The 20631-nt window shown below is 43.5% G+C and overlaps 1 long non-coding RNA gene across 1 annotated transcript in view; it reads left to right on the top strand.

Moving 5' to 3' along the window:
- Positions 1-16262, top strand: part of LOC119534806 — a 34115-nt gene extending 17853 nt beyond the window's left edge. Inside the window, exons 2-3 of the long non-coding RNA XR_005217116.1 lie at positions 13153-13247; positions 15563-16262. This is a non-coding gene — a long non-coding RNA (uncharacterized LOC119534806). The remainder of the gene's footprint in view (positions 1-13152; positions 13248-15562) is intronic.
- The last annotated feature ends 4369 nt before the right edge of the window (positions 16263-20631 follow it).

Raw genomic sequence — 20631 nt, 5'->3', positions numbered from 1 at the left:
GTATAATAGCCCCTCTGGCTCTCTAGCCTCCATCCCCAATAACCCATCCTTCATAGGGTGGCCATGGTGAACTTTTAAAAATGCAAATCTGGCAGTGTCTTCACCCAGCCTTAAAATTCTGCTTTGCATGGCTCTCAACATATAACTCAGTGTCAATGGCCTTGGGTGTTCTTTCTCAAGTCCTCTGACTAATGAGGTCACCCTGACCTTTGGTATGTAAATAAAAATGTCTTGAGCCCCCATCTCCCAGTGATGGACACCCAGTGTTCATCTGCACCCTGTTCCCTGTTCTTCTCTCAGGGTTTCCCAGAGCACTGACATCTCTCCTGGTCACCAATGGCTCAGAGTTCCTGTGTCATCTGAAGCCTCCATCTCATTGGCTTCTTGCCTCCTGTGGCCATCTCTCCTCTCCACTGCCTCCCCTACACTCACCCCAGTATGGAACACAACCCCTTTCTCTGATTTTCCCAAGAACCTCTAGCAGAAGGTACTTTTACTGAAAGTTGGGGCCAGTGGAGGGGGATTACATGACTTTGGAGGAAAACAACTTCCAATTGGACTTTGAACATGCATCACAAGAAACCTTGACATAAATGGTCTTTCCCATATACTGTCCAGATTCTTTGGCATTGTTTTCTCCCCCCAATCTGGACCAGTAGACCAGATCACCACAAATATTCTACCATCTCCCTCATATAAGATGTGTTATCCTAAATAGAAGATGGAGTACTCACCATAAATTTCCTTACGGATGGTATAAATAGTATTTTGTATTCTTTCCCACTAAAATAGAAACATCCTGTAGACCTGCCCTCCAGCTTTGTTTGCCTCTATGTCCCCACAGTAACTCTTGGTTCTGGCTGCTGATCCACTTGCAGTTCCCTGAACATGCTGGATTCTTTCTTGATTTCCATTCCATTCCATTGCTTGTTTTGTTTGCTTGCTTTGTTTTGTTTTTGCAAATTCCTTTTTCTTCTTCTATAACTACTCCCTCCTTTTTTCACTTGGCTAAATTTTACTTATCTTGCATGTGTGTCTCAGCTTTCTTCAAAGACTCCCCTCACCAGCCACTCACTCACTTCCCACGGATGTAGGTGCCACTCTTCTTCTCTGAATCTATCAGTAACTTGAACATTCCTCTGTTATAGCACTTGTCAAGCATTTGTGATCATTGATCTTCCTGGCTGGCTCTTCCATCAGTCTGGAGCAGCTCAGGGAGAGTAGAAAGTCCTCTTCACCTCTGGACCTGTAGATCTTGTGTTGACGAAGCATGGGCAGATGTTTGGATGGGTGAAATGCCATGTGAAATGGTGGCCCATTCACATGGAGCTACTTCACAGCAAGTGTATTTCTTTCACTATAAGTGCCCTTCCACCCGGACTCCTTTTCTGGAAATCTTCACTGCTCTCTGATTTCTGAACTCCATATATCTTGTTCCTGATTTCCTTTCCATTCCTCCTTCTTTTTCTCCTCATTCCTCTTCTTCATCTCTTGCCCTCAGAATCCTGAATCAGAGCTGGATCCAACCTCACTTTTAATATTTCTATTTCTTATTGGGTCCAAATGCTTTCAATCTAACCAAATAGGATGCTAAATTGGAAGTGCTGACTGAGGCATCAAGATACAATAAATATCAGTTTCCTAGTGAAATAGTCAACACTGTAGGACTTGCAGAAAGAAAAGCCAAAAACTAGTCGCAGGACTCACATTGATGCTATAAAATAACTCAGAAGTGGATTTGAAGAGGAAGAACCTTTGAGAACAATTTCTTTGGTGAGAGCTGTGCTGGGAGCCAATTCTGGACAGGGAGAAAGGTGAAGTGGGGTGGGCTTGTGCCCCCATCACCTGGAGTCGAGAGATGGTGGCTTTCACGGATACTCAGAGACTTGATAGGGTCCTTGGATTTTAGGGAGTGGGGGCACAGTGGCTGGTGTCTGACTGTCTGTTGAGAAATCTAAATGAGGAAAGACAGGCTGTGTGTCTGCTGAAGGGCAGATCAAAACAGAGTGTGGGCTCTGCGATCCTCCTGCAGCCTAGCGTTCGCTGGGACAGATGGAATGAGAGGGTTTCCATGGCCCTGATGCTGGGCCCTGAGCAAGACAGAGCCGGTGAGGTCATTTGAGGATGCATTAATATAGCCCCTTGGAGGGGTGAGGGAGTCTCATTCTAGGGGCCACAGAGGAAGAAAATGACCAGCTAAATCAGAGGAACAGACACCCAGGTAAGAGATCTCTGGAATGGGCAGGGAGGGCTCCAAATCACCCTCAAAAGTGTCCCAGAAGATAAAGAGCTTTAAACAACTACCCAAATTCAGCAAGCACAAAGCCAGCCTATGATAGTGTCAATAAAGTAAACACTTTCTTACTCCCATGAATTTTCCTCCTCACTCCACACCTGAACCTACACCAGCCCCAGAATGACAAAAACCATAGTTGGCAAGCTGGGGAAGAAAGAAGAAGCCCATTACACACCCCTTTCCCAATAGGCAGGCAACCAGCAGGCCCTAACTTTGAGGAAAGAAAGAAATTGTAACTCTGAATGAAGTTGGATGTTTTTACTATTACATGGGATTGGACAGCTAGAATGGAGACTGTTCTTTGCAACTAATAATGACTGTAGGAATTTAATTATTTAAGAATTAAAAAAAAATATCATGGGGGTGCCCAAGTTTTAATTCAGCAACATGGGGAATAACTTTCCCCGCTTAATAAAATATGAAATAAATTGTGTTGTGATTATACACCATGAGTCCTACTTGTTTAATGTACCAGCTACATACTATGCCAGCTTTTCCCCACGAATGAGGGTGGGCAAACTTTTTCTATAAAATGTCAGATAGGAAATATTTTAGGCTTTGTGGGCCATACAGTCTCCATCACAACTGTTCACTTCTGCCGTTGTAGCACCAAAGCAGCCACAGACAATACCTAAGTGAATGGGTGCCAAGAAAACTTTATTTACAGTAAGCGGAGGGCATGATTTCGCTCACGGACCATAGTTTGCTAACCCCTGCCCTAGATGGTGGGTTTCTTGAGGGCAGGAACTTGGTTTATTATTGTATCTGAAATGTCCTGCCCATTATAAATACTTAATTATCACATGAAGAAAAATAGCAGCTTCTCCACTACCCATACTGCAGTTCAGTCCAACTCAAAAAAATCTCTTCCATTATCATTTTTATGAAGTTCCAAGAGAAAAGAGCTGGTAGTCTTAGAGAGAAGAACTTGAACTAAAAAGATATTTGATTACAAAAGGAGCTATGTCTATGTGGGTGAGCCACATAGTAGAATAGCACATGGATGTCTTCGCTTTTATAGGTGGCAAGAAGCCATATTCTAGCACGTTAAATTCCATGTGTTTGTCTTGTAACTAGATCACTAAAATGTAAGCTTCCCAGTGGACAGGGCTTAGCTTCTTTATCTTTTTAAAATTGATCTAGCCTTACTACACTGTCTTAGTTAACCTACCCTCTACTGTAAGTCTTAAAAATTGGGTAGAATGCAATACTAATCAAAGGGAGACGTAAGGGGTAAGGGATGTTTGGGGTCTACTTTTTTCTTTTTATTTCTTTTTCTGGAGTAATGCAAATGTTCTAAAAATGATCATGGTGATGAATACATAAATATGTGAAGATACTGTAAACCATTGATCATATACTTTGGATGTATGGTGTGTAAATATATTTCAATAAAACTATGTTTAAAAAAAAGATAAAAAATTGTCCTAGCAATATCCTATACTGAGGGGATAAAGATAAATGTTAATAAAGGAAGGGAGATTCTATTTAGTAAACAGCCAAAGGGATACTCAAAAATGCCTATGTGATTGAAGATGTGTCTTCACCCAGAAGAATCTGTTCTTTAGAAGGGCTGGCAGTGGGAAAAGTGATACCCAAGTTGTGTTCAAGCCACTAAAACAAGTAGTTTTACCATTTGAAGGTTTATCATGAGATTGAGGCAAGACATAATTGCAAGATATTTTCTTAATAAGGCATACCTTTCTTTGAGATTGTTAGTAACGATCATGTTAGTAGCACAGATATTGCTGATATTAAGCTGCTCAGGGCTCTGGGCTATATAGCAATGCTAGGTTCGTGCTTGCATTTTTCAGACTGAATTAAAACAAATAGAGAAATCCTAAGTCCCACACTTTGTGTTGATATTTCCACATGCATTATCTGGCGGAGGGACAATGGCAGAATGACTGACACCTGGAGCCAGGCTGCCTGGGTTTGACCACTGGTTCTATGCCAGTAATTTAACCTCTGTATGCCTCAGTCTCCCTCTCTGTAAGATGGAGAAAAATGGACTAAATGAGAATTAAATGATAGATGTACTATGTGCCTAGCACATAGAAGACGCTCAAAAAATATTCACTGTTATTATGCTCTGATTTCATTTTACCCTCACACCATTGCCTTGAGGTTGGTGTGATTACCCCCATCCCCTGACCCAGGGGAAACTGAGGCCCAAGTGGTGACTGCCACAGTCAGCCAAGGCCAGAACCAAAGGGGGCCCAGGCCCCTGACTGCGAGCTATGCACCGGGGCCTAGTCAAGAAGAACAGGCACAAGATGCCTTTGAGCAAGCACTTCCAGCTTTGGTTCCAAATTTACCTTGGAAAGAAACCTAATCCCTGGACTATATCACTCCCATTACCTCTAATAGCTAAAATTATGTTTGCAAAAACCACCGATTAGAGGGATGTGTTAGTTTTTTTTGTTTTTATTTTGTTTTGTTTGCCATAAGAGAAAATATTTTTATTTTTTTAAAAATAACATTGCTTTGTTGGGAAGTGTAATAATAGTCTTTTCCTGTGGTGTCCCTGACTGCTATTCAACCCCAAGCCTACTATCCTTTTATTGTTTTTTCCTTTAAGTCAGGAAAGACTTGAAATTGGCTCTGAAAATTTCTTTAATTTGCAAGAAGGAATAATCCCCTGGAAGTCCAGTTGTTCACACCAAACAGGGAAAAAACAAAGCTCTGACAAGAAATGACCAGCCCTGAAACCACGGGGTTTTCAGAATTAAAAATTGGTGAATTTCTGTCACATGCTTTCCTGGCCATTCTCTAGATATATCTGCCAAAAGTAACAGAAATTGTTGCTCCAAGCAAAAGTCTCCCTAGGTCTGGCCGTGATAGTTCCTCCCCATGCAGAGCCCCGGGGCAGGCTCTGGAGAAAGCTTGAAGGTGGGCCTGTACTGAAGCAATCCCCAAGGAGGGGCGTTTCTTTAAAGAAATTTCCAACAGGCAGAGTCACCCCCTGACCTCTGGACCTCTTACTCAGGAAATTTCCAGAATGCTCGCCTCCAGAAACATTCCTTCTTTTGTTCCCTCCCCATCAAAAAGCACTTACAGAAAACCCATTCACCTCTGGAGAAGCTGTCAAAGATGAAAGATGCAGGGGTTGGGGAATCATACATATGGGAATTTATCAGCTAAGACATAGACATGCATATAAAAGACTCATAGATGGGAAGAGGCATTATGTACTATGTGGCCAGACAGTAAATTGCAGTATTTACATCATAGTTATCAGAACCACTTATCCTTTCCCAGCCTCAGTTTCCTCTTAGTGACTGAGGGGTTTGGGGACTCTATTGAGCTCTAACATTCTACTACTTAAGGATAAGTAAATTTGGATATGGGTGCAAGCTACATGAGCCCAGTATTCTCTGTCCAGGCATAAAGGAAATCTACACCCTTTCACAGATTATGGAAGTGACAAGTTGTTTAAACTGCCAGAATGATGGCCTGGGGTCTTGAGGTAGGGGACAAAGAGTTTAGAATAAACATATGCCAAAGCTTTATTGAACTCATTCAGGAGGGAACCAATAAGATAGTAAAAGCTTGTTTAAAGAATATTTAAGAATATTAAAGAAACTGAGTATTGATAGTCACCAAAGAAGAAACGCTGGAATCCAATTGCTAAGTTAGGAACAAAACTGGTTAATGTTCTATAGCGCAATAAAATCATAACCTTTGGGGTTTGTCTTTGCTACTAGATAGGAAAGATTTCATCCCTATGGGCAAAAATTTACAGTTAACATATATCTTCAGAGATTTGGGGCCCTAATTAATAGCAAGTAGTGAGTCAAACAAAGGTAAATCCCATGATAATCAAATAATCCGAGATGGATCTGTTAGATAAAGCTCCAGTGAAAGGAGACACCATTCCCCTTTTGCCTCATTTCCCATTTTGGATAGAGCTTGTGATTGTATCTAATCTCCAGAGATAATTTTTGATCTGGCACACCAAAATAATAATAGTAATAATAATAATAATAGGTAACCCATATTGTGTTTTTGGCTTGTTTAATTTAAATAACTACAGCAAGAGAATCAATTAAACATAGAAGCCTCATTGTATATGCTCAGCAAATATAGAATTATAGAGTGTTGAGCAATTTCCACAGCCAAAGAATTGACTTATGTCTGGAAACTTCATAAGAAATCTAGGATTACACTTTCAATTTACTCCATTATTCCAGAGAATTTTTTTGGGGGTTAGGGTGGGGGGAGGAGGCTCCTATTGGTTCTGATTTCCCAAGCTAGGAAACCAAACCGAAGAAATTCATCTCCATGGGTTTCATTAGACATTTGGATGAATTTGTCTCTCGCTAGGTTCCCAAAATCTATGGATCCTGGATGCCACAAAGTTGCCTTCTTAACAGGATGGTACTCTGAAAGTTTTAGAACAGATACCAGACCAATTTTCTAGTCCCACATGTAAAATAAAACACTAATTCCTTAATGGTGACTTCAAAATATCTGATTAATATGATTTATTTTTAAGTATGACATTCCAGGTATGACCTTGGTTGCATAATTATTTTGTCTGATTATACCCTGCTTAAAAGGAGGTCAGATACTTATAGAACTTATAAAAAGAACTACATTATCATGAAAAGCAAAGAAACTCAATAAAAACATTTTTTCCTGAATTCTGAGAGGTCCAGGAAAACACTTTAAATATTTCATTCTCGGTGCAAAAGTATAGACTACTAAACAAAATGTTAAAGATGGATATAAAAGAAGAGAAACAGCTTCCTTATACATCCATCAGAAATTAGACTATTAAAAACAATTTCAATGATCTTCCAAAAAATAACCACAATTAAATTTCCCTCATCAGTTCATTCAGTTCTCTTAATTATTTTTGTTCTGCTGGGTTCTTGGGTCAGCAATCTGCTTTTACTAAGTCAACTGTTTTTTGGACTAAAGAGCCCTCGAAATCCTGACTCATTCTTCTGGTACAAAGTGATGGTTATCTAAGTGATGTCACCTTCAACTCCGAAACCTGTACCCATGAGTATATTTCTTGAAATATTTGTAGCTTAGTGTAGCTGTTACCAACTTTTTTTTTACTAGGCTTTGAGGCTGTCCTTCTTTGTTTAAGACCCCATTGCCAACATAGGTAATGTAGAAGCTTCCAGCAAACGTGGGGAAAGCAGAAGCCACCTTTGTGAAAAACTCTGAATAGTTGAGTTTAATGTATGATAGTTAACAATATCAGAATGGAGAAGTAAAATCCTCTCTTGGAGTATTACAAACAACGATTCCATAAGATGTGGTGGATGACGGTCATGAGGATAAATGAACGATTGACAGTGAGGGCACTAACAAATCTTCAGGGCTCCCTGCCAAACATAAAACCCCTGAAACACCCTTATATTAATAATATATTACTTGTATAAAATTAACCTTGGTAGGCTGAGTTCTCTGTAATGTGACACCTTCCCATGCAGTTCTTATAATAGCATTGAGCCATTTAAGAAACAGAGAGCACATAAACAAACCTAGTTATTCTTATCATCCCTCTTCTTATAAGATGAAAGAATAAGCCTTCCTGATTGCCTAGGAGCCCCTGGGAAATATGGTTTGTAGCTTAGTTGTAAAATATATTTTGAAAAGGAAAAAAAATGGAATGGGGATGCAAAATTAAAAGTTATTAGAGTAGATTGAAATACAATCATAGATATGAGAAAAAATATGGTTTTAGCTTGATGACCTACTAATCAAAATAATAATACAACATTTTAAAACACACATAGAAGGTAACACAATTGTAAGGAATCTTAGCACTTTCAGAAGTGAGGAACTTTCAAAGTTTTTAAATAGTCAATGATATAAAAAACAAAACAAAGCACAAAAAGTTATTCTTAATACATGATATCTCTGTTGCCTAGGAAAGTTACAAGAAAGGTAAAGAATAATCCTTATTATGGACTGAGTAAATATTCCAAGACCAATAGTCATCTTGCCAAAAAGGAAACAAAAATTCTGGTTCACATTAATATATTAACAGAATAGGAATAACAAAACAACAAAACTTTTATTAAAATTATTGTACTAAAAAATCCATCAGAACTGAACAACTTTTGGCAAAGCTTAACACATTTCCTTATTTTTTTTCAGATTCGTTTTTTTTTTTTTCGGGTACTAAATCCAAGGCAAATACATTTAGTTCCCTCAAACCTTCTACAACTCAAGGTTTGTCCCTCACTGTATTCTTTCATACTCTGTAACAATCTGGCACTTTAAGAAAAAACCATTCTCTTTATCTCTTGAGAAACAAAAACACATTTCATTACCTTGTGTATATATATATATATATATATATATATATATATATATATATATCATATTTTTTGCCATCATTATGCCTAGTATTGTCTCATATTAATATATATTAATTACATATTCATATAAATTTATCAGAGAGAAAACTTAGAGGTAAGTTATTGAAAATTCTTTGTCCATAAGCTAATATTTTAGCAGATCAGCAAATCTCACAAGAACACATAATAGAATCCCCTACAGCCATATACATCCCATTTACACTATTTAAGTGGCAGAAAACAAACATTTTGATTACACAACACAAAGGAATAGCTTCTCTGTAATGAATAAAAAGAAGCAGCAAAGATACATAGTATATATATACATACATGTGTAGACACACATACACACACATACATACAAATAGGACCGTTGCAAGGTCCAAGGCACAATGAAAATTCAGACTCCTTGTTAAAAATTTACTAATAATTTCAGCATCAGTTTCTGTGTGACTGAACAGACTGTGCACACATGAACTGGCTAACTAGCTGTGTGTGTGTGTGTGTGTGTGTGTGTGTGTGTGTGTGTGTGTGTGTGGAGAGACAGAAGGATGAAGTTGGAGAACAATGTTTCAACAATCTATCTTATTTAGAAATTGTTCAAGTTTCCAGAAATTGCCTGTTAACTATCTTGATTTAATATTAATCCAAGATTTTAAGTTAACTAAGGATTTGGGGGATAATATTTATACTGGTACACTATAGAATATTATTGCTGTTGATATAAAAATTGTCAGAATCATAATTCAAATTAGTTGAGCACAAATTTTATGGTTTTCCTAATTTCAAACATTATGTGGAAGTAATGTTAGCTTATCTAATCAATAAGCCAGTATAAAAAGTTTAGAATGGTTACATTATAATTAGTCTCTTCATGAGAAAACAAATTCAAATCTTAAAATAGAATAAAATGTGTGCTTGTGCAAGATTCCACACTTACTACATCAGTGAAAAAACACATAGCTGTTTATAAACTAAAATTATTAAACCAGTTTTTTTCTTGAACAGTTCACCTTGCTTATGTGAACTTCAATTCTTAATTAAAATACTTCTGAACCAGCAGTTTCTATGAGGAGACCTTTTCTTTCATCTTAAGAGATTAGCACATTTCAGGTGGTAGAAGTTTATTTTCTCTTTTTTTCTAGAAACTTGGGGAATATTAGATATAGGTAAACATTTATAATCCTTTATAAACCAATTAGAATAGAACTCCTTTACTTTAACAGATTGTATAAACTAATTTTTTAATTTCCTCCAGAAGTTGGAATATATTTTATGTGCATACAATGAAAAGTAGAGGTTTTTCTCAATTACAGACACACATTTTTCTTGAGAGCCTGCAGTTTCAGTTCTACAGCATTTATATAAATACATATTTTAATTTTCATAGCATATCATTTATGTAGTTTAAAAACAAAACATGCAAAACTCATCGACCAGGTTGATGCATGCATAATTAAGGATCTATATCAAAGATGTTAGAGTGCTAACCTAGGAGAAGGGCTTGGGGGTGGAGGAAGGGTGCAGGGATCGGGGTTGAAGGGTTAAAAACTGAAAATTAAAAGCAACTAACAACAAATAACCTTGTGTGGGCTGATGAACATGCCCTATTCACTAAAGACCAGTGAGAAACTTACATCTGAGTTCCTTAAAAAATTAAGTCAGAACCTAAGACTGCAGGCAGCAACCCCAGCTCCCTGGACCCCATGCAACTGGCCTTTGGTAGTTGGTAAATTACCCAGCAGATTGATTAGAGCTCAAAGAGGCGGCAGCAGGCCCTGCAGGATGGCCGGGGTGGGTGGGGCAGGTGGGGATAAGGCTGAGGGTCTGAGCTGGGGGACAAATGGGAGAGGGCAGAGTTCTGGGCTGGAGGGCAGCCTGGGTGCCTGTATACCAAACCGAGAGACCGGTTCTGGTGGGAGGACCTTGCCCGTCTTCAAGCAAGTAACTGCTCGGGGTGGATCCCTCACTGCAGCCCCAGAGGCTGAGCTGGCTGGAGTCTGACACTGCACCTGGGTAAAGGTGGAAGGCATCTCTGCTCAGAGTTGAAGGGACTGATAAATATGGGGGTGGGAAGTCCACAGGGATAAGGAAATATGCTTCAGGCCAACGGGGCTGGGTGTTGGCTTCCCATCCAGAGATCAAAGCTGGAGGCACCCCTTGACCAAACGAAGGCATTCAGGCAGCTGAGGTGGGTACCCCACCCAGAGATAAGCACCAAACGGTGCCCATGCTAAGGTCCAAGGGGCTGTGTAGGCTTGTGGCAGGAAACCCATGTGGAGTGGAAAGCTCAGGGGGCCCCCATGACTGCCCAGCCGGCTGGGTAGGTGACAGGCTGGGCTCCCAGGGAGGTACAGAAGCCCCCAGCAAAGCCGATGTCTCCCCATGGGGTTGAAGCAATTGGAGGTACATGGATTTTGGTCAAGGGCCAGGGGGATATATTATATCCCCCCAGAAAAAGCCATGTTCTTTGATGCAATCTTGTGGGGGTAGACATATTAGTGGGGATTAAGTTGGAACATTTGGATTAGGTTGCTTGCATGGAAATGCGCCCCACCCGACTGTGGGTGATAACTCTGATTGGATAATTTCCATGGAGGTGTTACCCCACCCATTCAGGGTGGGTCTAAATTAAATCACTGGTGCCATATAAATGAGCTGACAAACAGAAGGAACTCAGTGCAGCTGTGACCGACATTTTGAAGAGGAGCTACAGCCAAGAGGGACACTTTGAAGAAAGCACAGGAGCTGCAGATGAGAGACAGTTTGAAGACAGCCATTAAAAGCAGACTCTTGCTCTGGAGAAGCTAAGAGAGGACAAATACCCCAAGTGCAACTAAGAATGACATTTTTCAGGAACTGTAGCCTAGAGAGGAACATCCTGGGAGAAAGCCATTTTGAAACCAGAACTTGGGAGCAGACACCAGCCACATGCCTTCCCAGCTAACAGAGGTTTTCTGGACACCATTGGCCATCTTCCAGTGAAGGTACCCAATTGCTGATGCGTTACCTTGGACACTTTATAGCCTTAAGACTGTAACTTTGTAACCAAATAAACCCCCTTTATAAAAGCCAATCCACCTCTGGTGTTTTGCATTCCAGCAGCATTAGCAAACTAGAACACCGCCTGATTCTCCTAGAGCCTCCTTCACACTGAAATGCTCTCTGAGGAGGACTCCGGGGTCTTGGAGGACCCCAGGCAGCACCACAGTCCCCGGTCAGGCCCTGCTCTCTAGTCCTAATGCACCAACCTCCTTGCAGACTCCAGGACAGTGTGGTGGTCACAGTGGGGACCCTGGAGCTTCCCAGCAGCCATATATATATATATATATATATACACATATACATACACATATACATATATATATATATATTTTAATTTTTATTTTTTCTAGTTCTACAGTCTTAACTCAGGTCAAAAGTAAGCACAGAAATGCTAAAACTCACCAGACTCCATCTCAAAGAGCTCTGTTCTCCTTTCCAGTGGCCATAAAATATTTTCTTAATTGACTAGATTCACAGAGACAAATGTACAACAACAAAAGACTAACCAGCCAGATTCTCCCATCACCCACCAGACCCAACAGAGGTCACCAAGTACCATAACGCCGGTTCTCACCAAGACTGGTTAACTTAGCAGCTGAACACAAGCCAGGCTCACATATGCCCATGGTGCCCTCTCAATTGTGCCATTGAGACCAGTCCAATACCCACTAGTCCAGAACACAGTGTGACCCAAGCCACGAGTCTTCTGATTTACAGGGGGAATGTAATTCTCAGTTGAGGCCAGTCTAGCGACCCAAGATAAGGAAATGGACCCACCAGTCCCTGGAACCAGCTGTGGAAAGAGACAGCAAGTTATACAGACTAACAGACTTGGCCAAGAACAAGACACAAGAAAAAAACACAGAGTCAGAATTCCAAAAACCAAACAGAGAAACAGAGAGTCAGCAAAGAAGTGTATCACTGCTTGTGCCTTGATTTGGGGGCCAAGAAAGGACAAGCCTGGGCTTAAACAGAGCCTGGGGTGCACTTCTTGGCAGCCCAGCTTAGCTGACAGGGTTAAAGTATAATTTCCAAAATGTTAAAAACATGAATGCATACAAACATGGTATAAACATGTGTTACAGATTTATTTAACTGATTGAGGGAGCAAACAGGATGGAAAAGCTGTTCAAAGAGCATTTGAGGTATTGAGCATTTATAGCCATTGAATGTTGGAAGAATATTGGAATAAGACAATTAGGTTAGATAAGAAGTTGGTTTATGTCCTGCCATAACCGTAAACTTTGGGTTATGTTTTCTACCAGAGAGAAGTAATTTGCATCTGTATTAGGCAAAAATCTACAAATGAACAGGTAACTTCAGAGTGTGGACCCAAATCAATAATCAATGGTAAGCCAAGAAAAGTGAAATATAATTGAATATTTCTTGGATGGGCATTTTCTATAAAATTCCAGCATGATGTCGAAAGGATCTGCACTTCTCCTTTTGCCTTATATTTTCACATTTTGGGTAATTTTTCTCACCTAGGCAAGGCAGAAGCGGGATTTGAGCAGGTGAACCTGATATAAGAAGCAAAATGAATGAGAAGCTACATACAAAATACCGGGTGTCCTTATAAGGAAGTGAGTATGAAAAGGGGATCCATCTAGCAAAGGGCAGGATGGGTTTGCTGAAGAGGAGGTGGGTGGCAGGGGCTGGCAAAGAGAAGGCTGTAGCTGGACCTGGAGGTGATGGACCCAGTGGTCCTCGGGCAAGACCCTCAGAACTGCTTTTGGACTTTCCTCACTTTTTGGCCTGAGGTCGAAGTCAAATGGATGGAGAGGTCTTGAAAATACATTCCCAACACAGCACCCCATACTCATGGTGAAGGTACACCCCTGTACCCCTGGGCTGTGACCCTGGCAAGCCTTCTCCTCCCTGCGGAATACTGTCCCAGGGCTTCTCCCATTGGGACTTACCCGCTTCTCTGTGTCCTGTTTGAACCCCCTACCCTCCCCACAATAATCTCAGCCATACGTGATCGCTGAGTCCTGCCATTCAGAGTCACCAGCACAGTCCCCAGTGGCGCCTCCCCTCTCCTCACCCACCCCCACTTCAGCCCTGGCGCCTCCCCCTCCAACTAATTCCCTGCTAAATGTAACCTCCCCCACTTCTCAGTCACACCCCTGGGGGAGAGCGCAGCATCTGACAGGGTCCTGCACACTGTGCTTTCGGCTCCTCTGGGCGCCCCAAACCTTCCTTGGCTCTGAGCCCTAAGTCTTGCTCCCCAGCTCGGCTACGACGGCACCTGCTCTCTCAGCATCCAGAGGTAGACGGGTGGCCTGTGGATGAGGCCTCTTCAGGGGGACCCACGACTGTGAACCCAAGCCAGACTGTTCACAGCCACGGCTTCCCCTGCTTGGCCTCGAGATCCTGACATGACTGGAGGCTCAGACGGGATTAAATGTAGCGCCCCACTGTTCCCCCGGGAGCCTCTGCACCTGGGGCTAGATCCCAGGAGTCAGCTCCTACACTTAAGTTCTCAGAACCCCAGAACAACCCTAATGAATCTCAAGACAGTCTTAAAATAGATCAGGGTTTCTTCAGTCCACCTTTCTAAGTTTTGGAAAAGCCCCCCAAATTAGGAAAAATCCGTGTGCCTTTCTTCAAAGCCTTTAGAAAAACCTGCATAAGGCCAGGGCTCTGTCAGCTGCTGCTTCTGGCTTGGCAGGAACCAAAGAGGTAAATGTGTGGGGAAAGGAGACACCCCCTGTCCTCTCTCCCACTCCCCAACACACCCAACTCTGCTGCTGCCCGGGGCACCTGCACGGGGCACCTGCACGGGGCTGCACTCCCGCACGTCCCTCAGCACAGGCTGGCGGCCCTGGCCTTCCCCTTCCAGTCTTCTCTGAGGAAGGACAGCCCCAAAGCTGCTCGTTTCTCCTAGGTAAGGAGCCCGAGACTTGAGCCGGCTGCCCGGGTGTGCGTCCTGGCTCTGCCATTTCTGGGTGTGCAAGGTCCAGCATGTCACGCTTCAGCTCTGTCACCTCGTCTGCAGAGTGACTAATATCAAGTCCCATCATACACCTTACAGAGCTGCTTGAGGATCAAGGGAGATCCAAATCACCACAAACAGTAAGGCAGTCCATAAATGTTACCTGTAGTAACAACATGGTAAATAAGAATAGTGAAATTTTAGGGTCATAATCAATAGTCAACAGAATAGATCTTTTATAACAAGGTTCTCCATCTCCCATTGGCTCTTCTCCAACCTCACAGGATAGGTCACTCTTTCCCCCATTCCTCTGGCCCAGGCATTACTTCTTGAGGATTTTTAACCCTCTCCTCCCCATCTTCTCCTAAAATTTCCTTCGCAGACTCACAGTTCGAATGGGAGGGCAGAGTCGTTGACCATGGAGCCACATTTCCCCCAGGCCCCTACCCTCCATCCAGTGAGGGACAAGCCAATTAATCCCATAACTCTGGCAGCTCCTTTCTAAGTCATCTGGGTGCTGACTTGGTTCCAGTGCTTTCTGTGGCATGCTCCAGGGAACATAGGCCTTACATGGGAAAGAGCCCTCGGATCAAGTACATTTGGGAAATGCTGGACAAATTTAACACTTCAGGGGTTCGTTTTTTAATTGCCAAGCTTTCCAGATTTTAATACACTAACACACATTATGAATTTCCTAGTGGAGAGGCCAGTCTGCTGTTTCCCAAACCTACGTGACCATGGAACCCTTTTCCCCTGCGCAGCATCTCGCTGGCTCTGAGTGCTGTGGAGCACATTCTGTTTAGCATCATCTGGAACCTGCACACAGACAGATGCCCTCTCCAAGGCATCCCAGCCCTCGGCGGAGAGATTAATGTGTCCCGAAGTTTTATTGCCGACAACCCCTCCAGCTCCATCCCACTGCTTCCCCCATCAGTCTGAATCATTGTTCTTATCTTCCACCAGGCAAAGTTTCATCCCATGGAAAGCTTCCCTTCCACACATGACTTCCCGGAGCTGCTTGGCTCAGCAGATCTATTAGCTCATAGACCAAGGCAGAGTCGTCTTCATCCTTCTACTTCTCACCATGAAAGTGCTGGGGAGATGCACAATGCATGAGGAAATTGGCAGGCAGGGGCCTCCCTTCGGCACAAGAGCCAAGGATGACAGTGGATGTAAGACAAAGAAATCCACAAATCCCTCCAGCACCAGCTTCTCTTGAGAGAAAGAATCCATTCCAAGAAACCCTCTCCATTCACAAACAAGGAGAGATTATTATCCCACCCTCCGTCTCCCGGGTATGGAACGGGGCTCCTCCTGACCTGTGAACCCAGGTTGGGAATTTCTTTCTCAGGTGGTGTGGTGGTTTGGAGCTGTACATATCCCAGAAAAACACATTCTTAAATCTAACCCATTCCTGTAAGTGTAAACCCTTTGTAAGTAGGACCTTTTGATGAGCCTACTTTGGTTGATGTATGGCCCCCCTCATTCGGAATGGCCTTAATCCTATTACAAGGGTCCTTTGTAAATGGATTGAATATAGAGAAAAAAGAGAAAGACATGGAAGCAAGAAGCTGAAAGCAAAGAAACCCATAAGAGAAGGGAGAGAGCACAAGACGCCATGTGCCTTGCCATGTGTCAGAGGAGCCATGGATCACCGGCAGCCAGTTTTGGGGAAGAAAGCACTGCCTTGACGATGACTTGATTTGGACATTTACCTGGCCTAAAACTGTAAGCTAATAAATTCCCATTGTTTAAGCCAACCCATTGTATGTTATTTGCTTTAAGTAGCCTGGGAAACTAAAACTCATGGGGATTCATTTTTTGCTTCGATTTGCTCCTTCACTTCAGCACATGCTCCCCCAGCACGGGCTGGGTGATGGGTGCACTGCAGGGCACCAGGGGAGGTGAGGCTGCAAGAGCCTTGTCCTGGGGAGTGTGAGCTGCATGTCACTGGAGGACCCAGGGCACAGCCCTCTTTGCTTTGCTCTCTGGAAAAGAGATTCTAGGATTAACCTTAGTAGTTGGAGGAGCCAGACCTGCTCAGGCCACCAAGGCCCATTGTCCCCACCAGCAGTGTGCTGTGGCCCATGCCCAAAGATCCGTTTGCCCTGCAGAGCCTGCCTGGGAGCAGAGGCAATGCACTCCGAATAGAATAAAGCACACGTTTCTGAGCTTCTGCCTTGATTTTGCATCTTTCACTCAATATTCTTTTCCTTATTCCTAACTTGAATAAACATCTGGTCCCACAAATCTTGGATCCACTCTTGTTGGGGGGTGTGGGGCCCATGCCTCTCCAATTAGGTCTCACTGGTGGAAACTTGCTGGACCAGAAGTTTGTCCTAAACTTGAAGTAGCATGATAAAAACTTCTATGACTGCCTAGCAGGCTTGGTGCATCCTCGGAGAACTGTGTTTGCCAGGTAGCCACTGGAGTTCCTGGATCCGAATGGCCGAGGTGGTCCCAGGCAGCCAGGCACACCTGGGAAGACTGAGAAATACCCTGGTGCCATTTGTCCAGATGATGCCCAGAGATCACCTGGCAGGTGGGCCACAACCCAGGGTGCATGCCACTTCTTGTTTTCAGGGAAACTCTAGGAAACATTGCGTCCACCAGCCTTCTATCTGTTCACCAGGGCTGCTGAAACCAAGTACCACAGACTAGGTGGCTAAAACTACAGAAATTTGTCATCTCATGATTCTAGTGACCAGAAGCCTGAAACCAAGGTATCAGCAGGACCCCGTTCCTTCTTAAAGAAGACCATTCCCTGCCACTCCCCTGGCTTCCAGTGGGGGACGAGCAACCCCTGGCTTCCTTGGCTCGTGACAGCATCACTCACCCTCTGCCTCCGTCCCTCATTTCCCCTTTTCTTATAAGGACATCAGTAATATTGGATGAGTGCCCACTCGAATCCAGTTTGACCTCTTCTTAACCGGTAGCATCCTTAAAGACCCTATTTACCAAATTTAAGGTTCCAGTCACAGGACCAAGGAGTTCGGATTTGAACCTGTTTTTTTGGAGGGACACAATTCAATCCATAACACTATAGTGTATATTTCCCACCAAACTTTATTATTAGTAGTATTAACCTTTTATTCTTTCTTGAAATCATTGCAACTCACCATGGAACTACCACATTCAGCCAAGTAGCAGATAAGGACATAATTAACAGCCCGTAGTCCCACAATGGGAAACCCCAATCAAGCAGCCATTGTTTCTCCCTAGCCTGGGAGCCCGTGCCCTTTGACCCAAACAATTCTACCAGAGTCAGCATCTCAGGAATTAGTCCCCTTTTGTGTCCAGAAACTTCAAAGCAAAATGTTTTTCTCTTGGGAATGTCAGAACTCACTGATTCCCTTTCAAGTTCTCTAGAACCCCATTTCCATCCTTACTGTTTATAAGATAAAACAGAGCATCCTGTCCTCCTGCTGTAAAGCACGTGAGAGAAGAAAATCCCAGTGAAGGCTTCAGGGCTGTAGTTTATTTGTGCTCTTTTCCATCCCCTTCAGAAAAAAAAATGCACATGCTGTTGCCCCACAGCCAACACGGGCTCCCCGCCAGGGACCTGGACTGCAGCAGACAAACGCTTACAGATAAGCTGAGTTGCCTCCCTATAAAATACGAGGGAGCCCCAGTAAAAGGGGAGGCTTTCAAAGAGAAACCCTGGGGCCCAGGCCTGCTTGCTGGGAAGCAGATGTGCCTCTGATCCCACGTATAGATTTGGGGGCCCCGTCTCTCTCTTCCCAGGGGCTCCAGGCTGTCCTAGGAACATTTACAGGGGACCCAGTGTGCAGCCAGAGCTCCTTGGGCTTGCTGTTTGTACGATGGCTCGCTTCAGCTTGTGGTCACTGCCAGGTTAACGGGAAATTTCCCGCACTTGAGATACTAACAAAGATGTTCCCAATTAAAAAAAAAATCTAAAATTGGGGAACCTGCAAGGGACCTCTTGGAGGGCACATTTAGGATAAAGTGTTTGAAAAATGCAGTTTAGGGCAGAAGGATTTGATAGCTTTCTCTTTTTACCAAGAAAGTCTTCTCCCTACGGAAAGGTAAAATGTTTTCACCCAATACTTCTTACCTAAACAAGGGCCACGCTCCCACCCTCAGCCGCGTCGTGCTGCTAAGTCATGCGGTTTCCTAACAAGCCAGTCTGGAAGGGTGCGGGGCTGACCGCTGTCCTTTCCACACGGCGAGCCTGGAGGTCACCGTGCATGCCACCAAATGCTTGTCACTCCTTGCAGCTGTATCCACATTTTAAAAGGCTTAGTTCTGGTTTATGTTGTCTTTGTGACAAATTATGTTTTGATAAGGATGTTGATGCTCTCTTGATTTTCTCCCAGTGTTGCATTGCTGAGCTAGAACCTGGGTCCCAACTCTGTCCCAAATCCATCGGACAACCGTTTTTATACAAAATCAGTTCAAATCTGACTCAGGACTTAGCCTTGGTTTATCTAGACCACCTTCTTTTTCTTCCTCCTTTTGGATCTTTTTATTTCATTCTACTGACATATCAGGAATGCTTGCTAGAGTCAGGCACTTGGTGTTAAGCATTTTACATGCATTAGGGCATTTGATGCTCATGACTGATCTCACTTAGCTAAGGGAGGGTCTTCGGTGGCTGAGCTTGGGCTCTAACCCCACCCATGCTCCAGAGGCAAAGCTCTAGCTACTGTCCTCTACAGCCACTCACTCAGCAATCTCCCCACCAAGAGCACAGCAGCAGGGAATGGCATCATTTGGAGAGAATCAGAGGAGACCACTGAGCCCCTAGACTAGTGCCGTCCTCATTATATGACTGGAAAGAATGAGCACCCAAATGGGTAGCTCAAGGTCTGCCAAGTTACTAATTGAAGACAGAGATAATGTGGAAATCAAACAACTTTACCATTTCATGATGGCTCCGGGCAAAATTTTACGAGGAAGATGTTGGAAACCATGACTGAAACTTGGGACAAAGACTATTACATGGATTATGTGTTTCCATGCTCTTCCTTTTCCTACATGGTGGAAATACTGACTATTCATAATCACCCGTAAACATATAGGGTTCCTGCATTGAAGGCCAATAAAGGGGGACGGCTCCTCTCTACCAGCCTATGGAGCTTTTCATATTCCATCCCCTGAAATCCTGTTTTATCCATCCCACCTGGACAGATGAGGTGCCAGGAATATATCCTAACTTGAAGCTCACGCACAATATACAGCTTCGTCATTGATTTCCTGGATGCCCCATAGCATGGGAAAAGAGAGGCCAGAAGTCAAAGGTGTGTGGCGTGTGCAGGAGAAGTACGGGCCCTTGTGTGCGCCGTCTCTGTCGTCCACGGATGGGGCCACCCGGGTCCCTGCTTCGTCATTCTGACACCCCCCACCGCCACTGCGTGGGTGAAGGGGGCTCTGCACCTGCTCACGTAAGGAGGGCATGGAGACCAGAAGCAGGCAGAGGCCCTGCCCTCACCTCGGTCCAGCTCGTCTCCTCCCCTAGCCCATCATGGTCCGTTCACTCTTCAAGGTCAACCTCACGTCCTTCCTCTTCTCCTGGACCCTTCGCTGATCCTGCCTTCCTCCCAAACTCCGACCCGCTCTCCCTGCACTGCTCCTGTATTCAGCCTGAGCCAGCCTGAAGCATGATTTCATTTTCACATTTTATTTTATATTTTATTTTATCTATGTATTTTTACACTTTATTTTATTCTTTTTTTATTTATTTATTTTACTTATAGTGTATTTTATTTTATTCTATATTTATATTTCGTTTTATTTATTTATTCTACTTTATCTTGTTTTGCATTCCGTTTCTTTTCTGGCAGCTTCCATTACCCCGTCTAAGCTGGAGCTCCTTGTGCCTGGAACCCGGGGTGTCCTCCCCGCAGCGTGGCTGAGCAAGGGCCGCTGGGGACCCGGGGGAGGGGGAGGTGTAGACCCCGGGACACCGTGCGTCCTGCGTCTGCAAGGAGGGAGCCGGGGAAGCAGCCGTGTAAACAGTCTGTCTCTCACGGGAACAGGGCACTTGCGGGGCAGGGAGGGCTGTTCCCAGC

Source organism: Choloepus didactylus, chromosome 5 (genome assembly GCF_015220235.1).
Source record: "Choloepus didactylus isolate mChoDid1 chromosome 5, mChoDid1.pri, whole genome shotgun sequence".
NCBI lineage: Eukaryota > Metazoa > Chordata > Mammalia > Pilosa > Megalonychidae > Choloepus > Choloepus didactylus.
This window is presented reverse-complemented; position numbering and strand designations above follow the sequence as displayed.